Raw genomic sequence first — 17,106 nt, forward strand, 5'->3', positions numbered from 1 at the left:
TTAATTGGCATTTCACACCATCAAGTGGATCAGCTTGTTACTCAAGTTAAATTTTGGGACTTACACTTAGTCAAAATATTTGGAAAAGGTGCTAAAACTTTTAGCATTGAGTATTCCAATAAAGGAGAACTGCCTATACAAAGTAATTCCAAACTGAGTAAGACTCAGAGTCCGAGTACCGATGCTGAGATTGGAAATATGAGTAGAGTTCCATATGCTTCTGCAGTTGGATCTATCATGTAGTCTATGACATGTACTCACCCGGATGTGGCTTTTTGTTTGAGCATGGTCAGTCGTTATCAGGAAAGTCCAGGTAGAGCTCATTAGATAGCAGTTAAGAATATTCTCAAGTATTTGTGTAGAATTAAGAACTAGGTCCTTGTGCTTGCTGGCAATGATACTTTTAGAGTAACCAGGTATAGTGACACTAGCTTTCAGACACATAGAGACAACTTCCGTTCTCAATCTGGATGGGTGTTTACCTTTAATGGAGGAGTTGTTGCTTGGCTGATTCTACTTGTGAATTAGAGTACTAAATGGAAAGAGAAGCATTGAAGGAAGCGATATGTTTCAATATCTTGATTGGAAATCACGGAGTTGTGCTAGCCATCAAGGAGCCAATGGAGATTTTATGTGATAATGAAGGGGTGGTTGCCTTAACAAAGGAACCGAGAGATCATGGCAGGTCAAGACATATCGACATAAAGTACCATTTCATCATAGATAGAGTAGAATATGATTACCTCGTTGTAAAGAGTGTATCATCTGAAGAAAATCCTGCAGATTCCCTCACAGAGGGTCTGAGTAGGGTTAACCACATTTAACATGCAAGGTGCGTTGATATGAGAGATGATATTAGTTTTAGTAGTTAGATAGTTATTTAGAAACTAGTAACAAAGTAAATGTAATTGAATTTTGGTGATTAAATAATAGAGAATTATTTATGATTATTATTTACTACCTTTTCTCAATTGTTTATTATTGTGTTTCATTTTGCATGTTGTACTTCCCGAATAATTATATTATTCAAACTTTACAATCGTTCATACTTTTGGAAGTCAGTAGTGAATTAAGGCTGTCATGAATTTGGTTGTAGATTGTCTGACGGTTTAGACATAGCAACAGTTTGTTGCAACATTAATGAGAACCTGAAAATGGGGATTTTATGTAATGGATTAACCCACACTAATAGAATTACTTCATGGAATTTATCACAAGCAATTATGAGACGATAATATCTTCTAATCTTTAAACGGAAAATTATGAGTTGTGGTTTAATAATAAGTTGTGTTTAAAATATGGTTTTCATTGATGATATGTAAATGCATCAGTAACTTGATGTTATAAAACGTATTTTTGTGCATGATTTGGTGAGTAAATAGTACATGCACATAAGTCAATGTTGTTGAGAGAAAAACTTGAGACATACTTGAACAAACGTTAGAACAAGTATAGCTGCCGAATAGTTTATCTCATAGGATCTGAAAGCTCAACATTAATACTAAGTAAGAGTTAGATAATTAGAGAGTTATGTGTGGAAATGTAAGGAAATATAAATGACAGCACGTAATATATCAAGTATACACATAAGTTGATACTTAACAAGGAATGCATTCAAACCAAGTTAGTAAGTGAGATCAAACTTAGTGATTAAGTCAAGAATGACTTTCTCCGAAGAGAGATAATATTCAGTTATATTCTAGTGAACTTTTGAGAGTAAGAAGGAGATGAGAGTAATAACAAAATATGAGATTCAAGATGCGTAGTGTTCTCTGATTTTGAATAAGAAAGATTGACCTCTATTTATAGAGACTAAAAATTACATTTGTTCAACTATCTAAGCATAGCCATGCAAGGCATACTGGACAAATGAGAGTATTCTAATAAAAACAGATAAAGAGTTATACTAAGAAAACTAGATAGTGAACTGCGGATGTTGAAGACTACGGATAGGGTTGCTGATCAATGTTGACTGCGGATCTTAGAAGGCTGCGGTAGACTAAGTTGAAGAGGGTCACTGTTTATGATTCAACAATTCCCCCCCTAAGTTACCTCTTCAACTTTTCTTCATTTATTGAGTTTTAGGAACTTGATGAGAATCGACCAAAACTTTCTTATATTCTTTAACCAGGTGATTCTCCTTAAAATTTCGAACTTGACTTCGGCGGTTGTGTGTTTGGACTTTTAAATTGTGGTTCGACAAACTTCAAGTTGCTTCCTTGTGAGACGATTCATGGTAGTCATATGGATGAAATATTTGGTTTCATTGAGCTTTATTCTGCTATCAAACATCTTTGAAGTTTGTTACACCCAGAGATCTCTCTTGATAACCTTCAGTCAACATCTGCGCAGGGTCAAGTGGTGGTAGATCAAACTTTTTGTCAAGGGTAGGGTGAATGTGTGCATCAATCTTTGCGAAGTCACAGTGTAACAACCCGGATTTCCAGGTATCTTTTATGTTTCTAATTTTGATGTTTTGTGAGTGGACTCGGCGAGTTGGAGCTCAGACTCGCCGAGTAGGGTCGCGATTCTGGACGCGGGTTCGCGTCTGGACTCGGCGAGTCCAAGGTGTGGACTCGGCGAGTCCACGCTGTTTAACAAAACCCTAATTGCTCGGGTTTGGGACCTATTTAAAGGGCCTTATGGCCGTCATTTGTGCTCACCAGTCCCTTGAGTGAAACCCTAATCGAGTGTGAGCATTTGGAGCAAAGAAGGAGGCCATTATTGATCTTGGAAGTTTCATCTTGCAAGGGAAAGGGAGGATCAGCTAAGGGGAAAGCAAGAGGAGCCATTTCTGAGGGTTTGGAGTCCAGAGCATCGTTATTGTGGTAATATCTTCGAGCTATCCTCTTCTATGTTGATGTTTTCATTGATTTAGGGCTTATTGAGGCCTCATGTGGCTAGATCTAGTGCTCCCTTAGTCCCTTAAGCGTTTTAGAGCATAGATCTGGACCCTTGGGAGTCCAGAGTGTCCCTTTGCCCAAGCTTTCTGTGAATCAATTGTGGTTTTGGATTGGAATCCTTATGCCTTGGGCCAAAATGCCATTTATGAGACATGGAGTGTATTGTCAACACCAAGATAAGGGCTTTACGTGATGAATCAGTCTAGGAAGGCCAGATCTATGAATTGTTGGAGCATATCTGACCTTAGAAGCGAGTTTGAGTGATTGCATGGCATGGACTCGCCGAGTCCGATGAGCAGACTCGGCGAGTAGCTTGAAGATTGCCTTAGATCGTCCAGTGAGTGGTCCAGTCGAGTCGTGGGTTGACTCAGTGAGTCAGGGCGAGTTAGAGAGGGATGTCAGGTGGACTGAGTCGAACTGGGACTCGCCGAGTTGTTCTTGAGACTCGGCGAGTTGAGTCGGGGTGGCCCCGCGATTCTTCCAAGTGGAACTCGTCGAGTCAGGGGGAGTACTCGACGTGTCAAAAGGGAATCTTAGAGAGTTGGTGAAACCGTCTAGACTCGCCGAGTCGCCCTAGTACACTCGCCGAGTCCGGTCAAAGTTGACCGTTGACCGTTGACCAAGAGTTGACTAGTGTTGACTTAAAAAGGGTAGTCAACCTTAGTGGTAAAAGTGTTAATAAGAGATGTATGATGATATAGGGAAATTGTAGCTCGGAGGATCGAGCACGAGTGATTTCGGGATTTGCTAGCTATCGATATTCACGAGGCGAGTCTTCTCACTATACTGTACCCGGAAGGGTTTGACTGTGTGACCGGAAGGTCGGATATGATATGAGACATATGTGCTATATGTGATAAATTAATTGTTATCTGTGCTATGTATGATATGCTTAATGTGGGCCGGAAGGCATTATGTTATGGGCCGGAAGGCGAATATGTTATGGGCCGGAAGGCGTTGTAATGTGGACCGAAGGGTTGGCGTGGGTAGGACCGGAAGGTTTACCCAGCAGGGACGGAAGTCCCCTGAGACACATGGACCGGAAGGTCAGGGCCTGGAAAGGTGTATGTGCGTAAGTTGTATTTTGGGGAACTCACTAAGCATTTATGCTTATAGTTGCTGTGTATGTGTTTAAGGTACTAGCGAGGACCGTGGAAGGCGCCGGCGTGATCTGTACACACTGATAGATGATTTATGATCTTGGGATTCATATGATTTGTATTATGACATGATACGTTGGATATTTATGCCTTGTTTTGGATGAAAATACATTTTTAGAAATGAAAAAAAATTTGTTTAAAAATTTCCGTTGTTACACAAGACAGTTTCTGTTAGGAATGTGCTTACCCTCTCAAATGCTATCTTCATCTTGAGATACTTTTTTGTTTTGTTTTGGAACACCTTTGCTATCAGGAAGACTTCTTCTGGATTCATGCATGGGAAGTCAGCTTGGGTGCGGACGTAGTCCTGATTCCTTCTTATCAGAGTATACTGGATGAAGTCAGCTTTCATGAATTTTCGGGGCTTAATGTTCTTGACTGCAGATGATCAATCATTACACCAGATTTTCTCTATTGAGGAAGCATGTTTAGCATGGAAACGATTGAGTCTTTCGAATTCCATGGGCAGTCTCTTGTGATCAGGTAAGCTACAGTCAAAATGCTTAAATATAGTGAAGTATTTTCCATTGGGGGATATTGAAACATCCCAGTAACCGTGAGATGGAGGTTCAGGAAAAGTCAGGAAGGGTTTATAGTTAGCATCCAACAATCTTCAATGGGGATTGATCCAAGAATTGACCAAGGATTCATCCATGGTGATGTCGAATCCGTTTTCTCTCTAAATTAGCTTAGCAAATTTGGCTGCTTTCCAGTCGGCTTTCTTCTGTTTCATTGTGGAAGAGTCATTGGAGTGTTCGGATGACATGTTGGATGCTAGATTCTTGAAGTGGGGAGGGGTCTCTGGTCGCTCAGGCGAAGGATTAGATTCTTGAATGACTTCCTATTGTGGTGGTGACTGATGTTGCGGAGGTGACTGATGGCTTGCATTGTGGAATGTTTTCTAGAGTATTTTTGGTATGTTGATGAGAGTTGAGGTATGAATGATGGTCTTCATCACTTCACCCTCTTGAGGAGTGCAGAGTCGGGGATTCCTCAAGCCATTGCTTAAGACCATCGACTTTAGCACACACATCCTATAATTTAGCTCAACGTGCCTCCGCCGGTTGCTGATTGTTTGGAATGGAGGTGTTGAAGAGTATTCGATGAATTTCCTTGGTAAGTCGAAGAATCTCAGGACCATTAAAATTGGAAGATAGAGAGCATCGAAGGTTGTTGATTGTAGATTGTAGGACCAAGATGGTGGACTCATAGGCAATATGAGTTTCATCTATCAGCTTCTAATTTGTGGACTGGTCCACTATGGCTGTTTGAAGATCTGCCTTTATTGCGGATACATAAAAGATGAAGCGCTCTGCAGTCGCCATAAACTGTTGATGGTTAGCCTTATTACTTTTATCCAGAGAACGAATTCCCATTTCAACTTTTAGAGAAATTCGCTCAGCAGCAATTCATTCACATGTTTCAAGTCGTTAAATCCTTTCAATAAGGGACTTCGGTCCTGGTATGTCTTCAGGTTGTGGTTGAGTAGGCTTAACTGCAACAAGAATCTGATCTATTTTTGCTTGAAGACTCAGAAATTCTTTTCTTGAAACAACATTCTTCTTGTTCTTCTTTTTCTCTTTAGGCTTGGAGGTTGAGTGTTGAGAGCCAATCGAAGCTTCTTCTTCATCAAAAATCATTAAATTGTCATCAGAAGGAGCAGGTTGATTTACCTCATTGATATCAAAGTCATCGAGCCCGAATGTAGGTGCGGAGCTAACTTCTATTGCGGTCCTATCTTATTGAGAATCTCTAACACTTGGAGTTGGAGGGTGGTTTTGATTGACTTTCACCACCAAGAGTGGTCTGAGCGTTGCGGACCATCTCAGCCATTATGGACATCCACTCCTGTACTTTCAGAATTATGGTTACGGTGTGAGCGTTGCTAATGGCGTTAGCCCAATACTTTGCCACTGATTGAATTTCTAGCTGTTTTTGTTGAAGCTGCTTGTTCTGTTGAACCTTTCTTGCTTGAAATGCCCTACGAAAAGCGACACATTTCTTTGATTCAGCTTCATTGGTTGGCTTGTATTTACTCCATGAAGTATTAAGATCAATTCCGTCAAATCCTTGAGAAAGCACCGAGGTGTCCCTCTAGTCCACGGATCCTTGCACAATTATGCCACCGTGCCTAAACCACCTGGATAAGATGTAAGCAAAGTAGGATTTCCTAAGCTTCCTTGGTCTCCTTGACCCGTGGTCAAGTCTGGCCTCGTCTCAGTTCTGGCAAGGGCGGAAGAATCGCCCTGCAGTTGGGAAGGTATTTGAAGTGTTTGGTTTACTGACAAAAGGATGGAGTCCAACTCCTCAGGTGAATAGAAATGTAGACGGGAAGCCTTGGAGACCTTAGGGTGAGAACCAGTTCCATCCCCTTGGGAGTGAGCTGGGGGTGAGTCTCCACAAATAGGTGAAATAGAAACACTTTCTGTGTCTGAGTGGAATTCGATGGTTGCATTGAATGGGTCTGCGACCTCCCCAAGGACTACCGGAGCCTTTTGAGAGGCTACGGTATCAGTCTGGTCACGCATTTGGTCAGTGGATTTGGTTTTTCTTTTCTTGAGGATTGCAATGGGTTGTGCGTCATCATCAGAATCACTCATAAATTCCATGGAGGGAGATTGAGGTTGGTTGTCATCTGATTCATTATTTGAAGGCACAATTTGTTTGAGTTTCATTTTCTTGGATGGTTTAGTGTTCTTGGGAGCATCCTTCTTCTTTGGGGTTCCATGTTTCTTGGTCATGTTGCGGGGGCCTTGGTTGACTGAGGCAACCTTTTTTAGCCTTTTAGATAATGGTAAGTTGGATAAAGTAGTGGAAGATGGAGCTGCTGTACTACCAGGATTGATAGGTGCAGTTGCAGCTTGTATGTTCTGACTAGGTAGAGGCGGGGTAGGAAGGTATGGGCCAATACCTTCCGTAGCCTCTATGTGATATGTGACATCATTTGTTTCAAGTCCACGTGTAGATAGTATGTGGACTAATAGTCGTCTAATGGGTCCAAAAATGGATTGATCTTTAGAAGAGTTGTACCTTTTAAGATCTCTAGTGATGAAGAGGTTGACATCGTTGCCCATGCTTAGTTCTGCATCAGCATGAAGATCTGAGATGCATAAAGACCAGTATCTTGCAAAGGTGAGCTCGGTAGGATATTCTCTTGGGCTTTCCTTGGGGATCTATTGCAAGAAGTTATCCCACAGAATCTGACCGTAGTTGACATCGTGGCCATTAAAAATACTCCACACTAATTCTAACAGATTGAGGCCCATGTTATCAGTGCCTCCGGTCCTTCCAGACAAACTGCAGATCACAAAATGGCAAACGAACTGCCATACCACAGGCAACTGATTTTTCTTGAATTCGCCTATGCCTTGCAACTTTTTTTGGTAGCCCATCTCGTAAATTGTAGATAGAATGTCGGCCATTCTTAGGGTGAAGAACTTTGTTGAAGGATGAACTAATAGATTGATGGCATTGAGAAATTTTTCTTTGGTCAGAATAATCAAAGAATCAATCACCAGATTCAAATGCACCTGTTGAAGGTTGTTGAGAGGACAATATGTAGAGAAAGCACATTTGAAGAGTGTTGATAGAGGAACCACGTCTGTGACGGCATCAAAGGGACCAAACAAAGGATGATTCAACAGGAACTTGATCATCAACTTGATTAAAGAATTGTGAGAAATCGCTATAGCACTCTCAGAGTCACAATAAATTGGTATCCAGAGCATTCTGTATCCGTGGTCCATAAGTTGTGTTTTCATCCACAAGACTTGTGAACAATAGTTGGCTGCGGCCATATATTCAGCTTATGCGGCAGACAGTGATACACAACTTTGTTTTCTTGATGATCAGCTGACGAGTCTTCCACGCAGAAAATAACATCCACCGGAGGTGCTTTTTCGATCTACTCTCATTCAGCATGATTCGCATCAGTGAATGCTTGTAGACCGAAGTTATTTCCTGTGGGGTACCATAAGCCAAGAGTCTTGCTGCCCTTTAAGTATCTTAGAATCTGCTTGGTTGCGGTCATGTGTGACGTTTTTGGATCTGCATGGTACCTTGCACATACACTTGTTGCAAAGACAATATTTGGTCTGCTTGGAGTGAGGTACATTAATGGACCAATTATTCCTTGATAAGTTTTGTGATCTACGGATTCACCGGTAGGATCAGCGGAGATTTTATGTGCAAAGGCCATTAGGACCTTTGCCGAGGAACAGTTGTCCATCGAGTATTTCTTTAGCAGTTCAGAGGTGTATTTTTCTTGATGGATGAATATTCCTTGCGGAACTTTTTTGATTTGAAGACCTAGAAAGAAATTAGTCTCTCTATTCATGCTCATTTGAAATTTACTGGTCATGAGCTGTGCAAATTCATCCACCATTCCCTGATCTATAGATCCGAAGATTATATCATCCACATATATTTGTACTAGCATAAGGTGATTACCGTTTGCTTTACTAAATAAAATGGGATGAATCACTCCTCTTTTTGTACCCGGATGAGACAACAAATTCTGAGAGAGTCTCGTACCATGCTCTTGGAGCTTGCTTCAGACCATGGACTACCTTTTTAAGTATGTAACAGTGATTAGGAAATTCAAGACTTTCGAAGCCAGGAGGTTGCTGAAGATAAACCTCCTCTTTTAATTCACTGTTGAGAAAAGCACTTTTCACATCCATTTGATGTACTTTGATGTTCTTGTGAGCTGCATATGATAAGAGGATTCAGATGGCTTCCATTCATGCCACCGGAGCGTACGTTTCATCATAGTCAATACCTTCAAGTTGACTATATCCCTTGGCAACTAGCCTTGCCTTGTTTCTGACGACCGTTCCGGATTCATCCAACTTGTTCTTGTACACCCATCTCGTACCAACAATAGTGTGACCTTGCGGCTTTAGAACGAGTTGCTACACTTTGTTTCTTTTGAATTAGTCTAGTTCTTCTTCCATTGCGGATATCCAGTCTGGTTCTAGTAATGCCTCATTGATCGTTTGGGGCTCCACCGAGGACATAAATGTTGCGTAGCGATAGTGATCAGTTAAATCCTTGGAAGATCGAGTCTGGATACCTGAGGATGGGTTGCCAATGATTTGTCCTGGTGGGTGGTCCTTTGTGCATAAATGTAGACGGGGTTGAAGATTATCTGTAGCTGCGGTATAGGGAATGTCTTCAATATCGGAAGATTATGTGGTTGGAGACGGCAGTTCCCCCTGGACTTGAGAACAACCCGCGGAATCATCTTGGACTGTTGGAGTGAGATTAGCATTTTCTTGAACAATGTGAAGAGGTTCCCCATGGATTACTAATGGAATATCCTCTTGAGGTCGAGAAGGTTCCTCCTAGATTATTGGAATTGTAAAAACTCTTGGGTTAGTTCTGGTGTCGATATTCTCTATGTTTTCATCATCCGAGTCCGAAGAAACGTTTGATGGTTGAGATCCTCTGTGGGGAGGGACTGAAGCTGCTTCTTCTAGTACTGGAACCTTGATAGTTTTCGTATGATCCAGAGTTAAGTTTTCCCCCTCAACCAGCAAGGTGGAAGTATTTAGTGATATATCATCAGATAGCATACGACCAAATACTTCAGCATGTTGCATTTGGGCTTCAGGAGACACAAGAACCTCAGGTAGTTTAGAAATCTTTATTGGGTCGAAGAGATCATGATAGTTAACTTCAACTATGTTTAATGGACCCGAAGAATCAAGAACATCACATTCCAGGATTGCTTTTGTTTCGGTGGAGGGAGTAGTGTTGCGGACATAATAAGCATCGAACTTTACATCAAAGCTTTCAACTATTAGTCTCGTACGTCTTATGAGAACGCTATAGACTACCTTGTTTGTTGAGTAGCCAAAGAAGATGCCTTCATAAGATTTTGGTGCAAACTTGTTATGATGATCCTTGTTGTTGATCACAAAACATCTGCACCCAAACATATGAGAGAATCGGAGATTAGGCTTTCTTTTGTTAAGGACCTCATATGGTGTTTTATTGAGACGTTTGCACACAATGATTCGGTTCTGCTCAAAGCATGTTATGGCCACTGTTTCGACCCAGAAGTAGAGAGGAAGGTTGGCAAAATTGAGCATAGATCTGGCTGCTTCTACTAGAGTGCGATTCCTTTGCTCTACTACTCCATTCTACTGTGGTGTGTATGGATCTTAGAAGTTGTGACTTATTCCCTTGGATACCAAGAAACTATTTAGATGATGATTAGTGAACTCGGTTCCATTGTCATTGCGGATGCAACACACTGGTAGTTTGGTTTGAAGTTCTATTTCCTTGATAAAATTGATAAGTGCCTACGATGTGTCTGACTTGAGTCTAAGAAAGAAAACCCATGTGAAATGTGTGAAGTAATCTACTATAACCAGTATGTATTTTTTGTGGATGGAGCTGCAGACTGGCTACGGTGGATGGACTGCAGAGATCAGTATAGAGAAGTTCCAGTGGTTCTGAGATTGAGCAGTCAATCACCATAGGATGACTTGCTTTGGACTATTTTCCACACTCACATGCAGGGCAAAGAGTGTCATTGTGGTACTTAAGAATAGCGAAACCTCGGACAAGTTCCCTTGTGACCAAGTTGTTGATATACTAGAAATTGAGATGAGGAAGCTTGCGGTGCCAGAGCCAGCTAACTTCCGATATGTCTTTTGATAAGAAACATAGCTGTGGTTTACCGATGATCAGAGAGACATCTAGAGGATACATACTACCTTCAGATCTAGATTTGATCAAGCAAGTGCTCCTATCGCTTGTCATTATGTAACACATTTGGTTATCAAATTCAACCTGATGGCCTGCCTTACATAGTTGGCCAACACTAATGAGATTGTGTTTAAGACTTTCCACGTAAGCAACCTTTTGTATAGAAAAATTTTCAGTAGTAAGAACACTATAACCTCGGATGACCCCATTCGCGTTGTTGACGAATGTGACGTTACCCCCGTTGCAAACTGGCCTGAAATCCCGAAGTTACTCTAACCTTCCGGTCATGTGCAAGGAACAGGCACTGTCGATCAACCATTCTTCTTCTTAGTCCTCCTTGCACAAAGCCTGAGAATTAAACAGTCAGTTTGGGCACCCAAACGAGTTTGGAGCCCAGGGCATCATATGAATTCTTAATTGATGCATGATACGAGGTTGCACGGACAGGTTTTGTGTCAACTCTTAAACCTAGTCCTGGGTGTTTCAGATTTTTTGGAGTTTTGTGAAATTGAGAAAAGTTCCGAGGTTTTTCAAAAGAACGAGATTTGACATGAGAAGAAATCTTTTGACACTGACATTTGCAAACTGAACTTTTTTCATTTCCCTTGACATTTTGTTTGGACAGTGGTTTTGGTGAGGAAGTATGCTTTTGACCAGTCCAAGGGTTGTGAGATCTGAAAATGGTGTTGGTAAGATTTGAAAAAGCAGGTTTTGCAGATTTTGCAGATGTAAAAGCACGTGTAGACCTTTTGTGAAGTTATTTCTTAAAACTTTGATGTGATTTTAAGAGTGATAGAGTTGGTAAATAACCCTTCCATTTTGGATCATCTGAGGAATAGACTTGAAAACCATTGCTTCGAAAAGACTTTTCTTTCTTTTGGGTTGTGTCAGATGAATTTGGAATGGATTGAGGAACTATACATTCCTTTTTCTTTGTTTTCTTGACTGTAGAGTTTTTGGATAGATAATTTGAGAAAACAAGTTTTTCTATACTCCTAGACTTAGGAATTTTGACAGATTGCTTTTGTTTTGACAGATTTTCCCGCTTTATGCCATACGATCAAAATTCTTCTTTGAAAGCCTTTTTCGGCTCGGTTTTAGGAGAATCGCGGTCAGTGATATTCAGTTGCGGTTTCCTAGAAACATTTGGTAATTTTGAAAAACGAGGACTTGATTCATCCGAACTGGAGAGTTTAGGATTCAGGGAACATTGGCCAACTTCAAAATTTTTAATTTGTAATTCATGATAAATTGGTAGGATGGTCACAGTACTTTTTACTATGGTCTGTGGTTCGGAGCTTTGAACAACCGCAAAATAAGTCTGACTTGATACATTGGTGGGACAATTGATGGATGGTAAATGGATAGACTGTAGTTCATGACTGAAGTAAGGGATACTGCGGTCTGACCGCATAGATGGGAAGCCCATTGAGACTTTGGGATCTTCCAAGACAATTTCCTCATCAGCAATTGATGAAGTCTGAGAACTGGGAAGAGTTGTGCTATCTATAGGATTAGAGAATTCGGGAAGAATTTCTTCGATAACATAATTGTTACTCAGATCGTGAATTCTACCAAAGTGAGATTTGATATCTTCAGGCAATGTTTTGTCATTGACAAGAAACAAGAATTCTCGGTCCCGAGGTGTTGGATAAGGTGTCTAAGTCCATAACTATTTCTGGTATGTACTTGACCCGACCCGGCATGGTCCATTTGGGTTGCATGGCACCATGCAATTGGATAGACTAAATGAGAGAAATAACACTTGGAGATTATTAATATATTATAAGTTCTAATATATTAATAATATTATTTGATTAGTTTGATCAATAATTAATTTAGAATTAATTAAGTGGTCAAAAGAGAACTAATTAAATATATGGGTTGATTATGTAAATCATCCATATCTTGTATAGTGGGCTAAGAGGCTCCATGGATTATCAAGTTGGGTTCTACCCATAGGATGCTCCATGGATGCTCCATGGGAGTTACAAACCCATGGGTCATGGAAATGAAGAGTCATGACACATTAGGGTTTACATGGTGTAACCCTAGATGTGTCAACACTATATAAGAATCATATTCTCCACCAAAATTGGCTACACTAAGAAAACAAGAGGGCTTGGCCGATTTCAAGAAGTGTGTGTTCTCTCATAAGTTTTTCCAAGAGCATTTGGTGTTGTGTGAAGCATTTGAGGCATCACACTTGGGGTGCTAGGCTCACAAGGTTTCAAGGAACACAAGCAACAACAAGGTAAGTTATTCTATCTATTATTCAAGTTAGAATTGTTCCCCATGTATGCTAGATAGGAATATAGCCTTGGAATTCAACTTAGCATGATAATTAGACTAACATAGATCCAAGGTTATTAGGGTTGCATGTACACCTAGGAAGTGTTAGAATGCTCAAAACCCATCAGTGGTATCAGAGCCTAGGCTTGTTTGTTTGTTATTTGTGCTTAAAAGTTGAAGAAAGTCGAAAAACTTGCTGTCTGACTGCTGGACTCGTCGAGTCCATGGGGGGACTCGTCGAGTTCACTTGTATCTTCAACCTACTCGGCGAGTAGATTTATGCACTCGGCGAGTAGGGTCGACAGAGTGCAGAATTTCGACTTTAGCTGCTGGAAATGGATTAGAAACATTACCCTAAACTGTTTTGGTACTTGAAAACTTGTTTTAGAAGGTGTAATGTCTTTTCTAACTCATTTACAACAACTAGTTATCAAAATTACAAAGATTAAGTGTGATTTTGATATATGAAAGTGTTCATGTTCATGATCTTGTTCTTATGATGTTTAGATGATCATAGGAATTTTTGTAACCTATGTGGTAGTTTAATTCTTGATCATAATGTGTTTTAATGGAGTCCATAACTTGTCCTCAAGTTATGGAAAACCAAAAGCCTCTTGGATTAAAAACCATTAAAAGAACACAAGAGTTAGGAAAAATGAAAAGTCCTCATTTTATTACTCTATTAAACTCATAAGTTACAAGATATGAAAAGTTTTGAAAGTTTACAAAACTTGCCCTCAAGTTTTGGAACAAGTAAAGTTAAGTTAAAACTTTAGTTCCAACCCCTAGAATTTTAAAAGTTAAAATTCAACCCTTATACTTATATTATTATGATTTAATAATATATATATATATATATATATATATATATATATATATATATATATATATATATATGTATAAGAACAAAGTCGTCTTACCGCTAGTACGCCTCATTCACGAAGCCGGTCTATAAGGTGGGTATAAGGTTGTTGCCTATAAAATGGTGACTTAATGGGTGTCCACTCTCACCCACCGCTTGCTTGACCGGCGGAGGGTCGTTAGCCGAACGGGTAAGACAAGGACTTACAAAATTCTCATTCAAAGTATGATGAATATTATAAAGTAACTAAATGTTTTATTAAATTCCCAATCTTAGTTACTTTAGGAAAAATGTGAATAAGGTGCTATTCCATGAAATTACACTTTACACTTTGATTAAGTCGTTGGTGGAGCGTGTGTGGTTAACCGACACACTAACTTGGACTTAACAAGGTAGGTAAAGGGTGACTTAGGGTTTATTATAGTATCGATGGAGCGTGTGTGGTTTACCGGCACATCGATTGAGTGATAAACTTTAAGGGTACCAAGTGATTTGTATGGTTACTTCACACCTCGTTTTGTGATCCTCGGTACCCCAGTCACAAAACTTGGAGGGCACACTCGAGATTGAAACATGCCTTTGAAAAGTTCATTGAATCTCAAAGAATCTAGGAATTTCTAAGAACCATTCAAAAACCTAATACTTAAATATTGCGGTTTTCGTGGTGGAAATTGGTTAATCGTCATTCACCTACCTTTCAAATATGATATAGCTTAGATTACGGCATACCTCTTCTAAGTTATACTATATTGTGATTGGATCCTAGCCTTAATATTACATTTGGGTGTTTTATTAAGGACTCTCTTATATCTAAACTAACCTTGTTCTCTTTTCTTCAGATGTCTTACAACAATGCTTCTGGCTCTAATCCAAATGGCTCCTTTACCCTTATGAACTTGTGTGGGAAAGTCACCTTTGATGGATCCAACTTTAATGAGTGGATCAGAAACATCAGAATGATTACCCGCTACGAGGACAAAGAATATGTCCTTGACAAGGAGCTTAAGGAGATTGATGAGACCACTGCAACTCCTCAGGAGATCGCTGACTTTCGGGCACATGAAAGGGATGCTACGAAAGTGGCTTGCATCATGATGGCCACGATGACAACGGAACTCCAAAAGTCTTATGAGGATTTCTACCCTTATGAAATGCACCAAGATTTGATGGAAAGATACCATCAAAGTGCAAGGCAAGAGAGGTATGAAATCATCTGCTCCATGATAACAACCATGATGAAGGACGGGGAATCCGTCACGAGCCACATGCAGAAAATGCAAAGGTATGTGGATCGCTTGCTGAAGCTTAATGTGAACTTCCCTGAGGATCTTGCAATAGATATCATTTTGCACTCCTTACCATCGTGCTATGATCAATTCCACATGACATATCACATGAACAAGGAAGAAGTCACCCTCAGCAAACTTCAAGGACTTCTCAAGACCGCAGAATCAGGTCTTAAGGGGAAGTCGGTTGCTATCACTCCTACTCCAAACTCAACTCCGGCTTTGGCAATCGGGAAAAGTCGAGGGAGGAAGAGAAAGAGATCTTCGAAGGGTACCAAGGCTCGGACCCTTGATGGCTCTTCTTCAAGTGGAACCAAGAAAGGTTTCATTACTCCTTCTTCTGACCCAAAAGAGGCTGAATGCTTCTATTGCCATGAAAAGGCTCATTGGAAGCGGAACTGCCCAAAGTACCAGCAGGATGTGAAGGATGGGAAAGTTAAACCCAACCATGCAGGTATTTACACTATCATTTCTAATAACTCACCCCATTCTAAATCTTGGGTCCTTGATACCGGTTGTGGTATTCATATTTGTTGTGACTTGCAGGGACTAAGAAGAAGTGAGGATGTGGAGCAAGAAAGAATAAACTTGATCATGGGGAATAGGAGAGCTTCACCTGTCACCAAGATTGGAGTTTATACTTTATTGCTAAGTAGTGGGTTTAGTTTAGATTTGAATAAATGTTGTTACTCGCTAGGAATGGCAAGAAATATTATTTCCTTTCATGCTTTGTACAAACAAGGGTTTACCTTTTCGTTTAATAATGAAGTTGGTTCTATTGATGCTTTCTTTAATAATGTTCTTTATTTTAAAGCATTACCTTGTGATGGTGTGTATGAAGCTGTGTCTGTTGTAGATAACTTAGGAAATAATGTTTTGTGTATTGATTCTACTACTAATAATAACTTGGATAAAGCATCATTATGGCACTGTCGCCTTGGACATATAAGCAAGAAACGCATAGGCCAACTCCAAAAGGATGGAGTCTTGGAGTCGTTTGACCTTAAGTCAGATGATAGTTGCGTATCATGCTTACTTGGAAAAATGACAAAGTCACCCTTCACAGGCTCGTGTGAAAGGGTGAAGGTTTGTTGGACCTTATACACACGGATGTGTGTGGACCATTCAAACATGCCACAAGGGATGCTAATCGTTATTATTTGACTTTTACTGATGATTACAGTAGATATGGATATGTCTACTTGATCAAGCATAAGTCAGAGACTTTCGAGAGGTTTAAGGAATTTAAACAGGAAGTCGAGAATTAATTGGGCACGAACATTAAGATGCTTCGATCCGATCGTGGTGGTGAGTATCTTAGTTCAGAGTTCCTTGACTATCTAAGGGAATGTGGGATAGTCTCACAATTGACACCTCCCAGGACACCACAGTTGAATGGTGTGGCTGAGAGGCGTAATCGAACCTTGTTAGATATGGTTCGTTCCATGATGAGTCGAGCTTCGCTACCAATCTCATTCTGGGGGTATGCCTTAGAGACTGCCGTGCATATCCTTAATCTAGTCCCTACAAAGAAAGTTGCCAAAACTCCTCACGAGATGTGGACTGGTAAAGTACCTAAACTAGACCACATCAAGATTTGGGGCTGTGAGGCTTTCGTGAGACACGAGACTCATGATAAGCTCGAACCTCGAAGCGAGAGGTGTATTTTCATCGGTTACCCACAGCAATCCTTTGGTTACCTCTTCTACAGACCCAGTGATAATGTGGTCTTTGTAGCAAGAAGAGGAGTCTTTCGAGAAAGAGAGTTTATAAGCCAAGGAGACAGTGGGAGGCAAATTGATCTTGAAGAAATTCAAGAATCAAGTGGTGAAGAAATTCAGGAAGTAAAGTCCTGGCTTGGGAAGTGTTTTGCTATGAAGGACCTT

This window comes from Lactuca sativa, chromosome 7 (genome assembly GCF_002870075.4).
Source record: "Lactuca sativa cultivar Salinas chromosome 7, Lsat_Salinas_v11, whole genome shotgun sequence".
Taxonomy (NCBI): domain Eukaryota; kingdom Viridiplantae; phylum Streptophyta; class Magnoliopsida; order Asterales; family Asteraceae; genus Lactuca; species Lactuca sativa.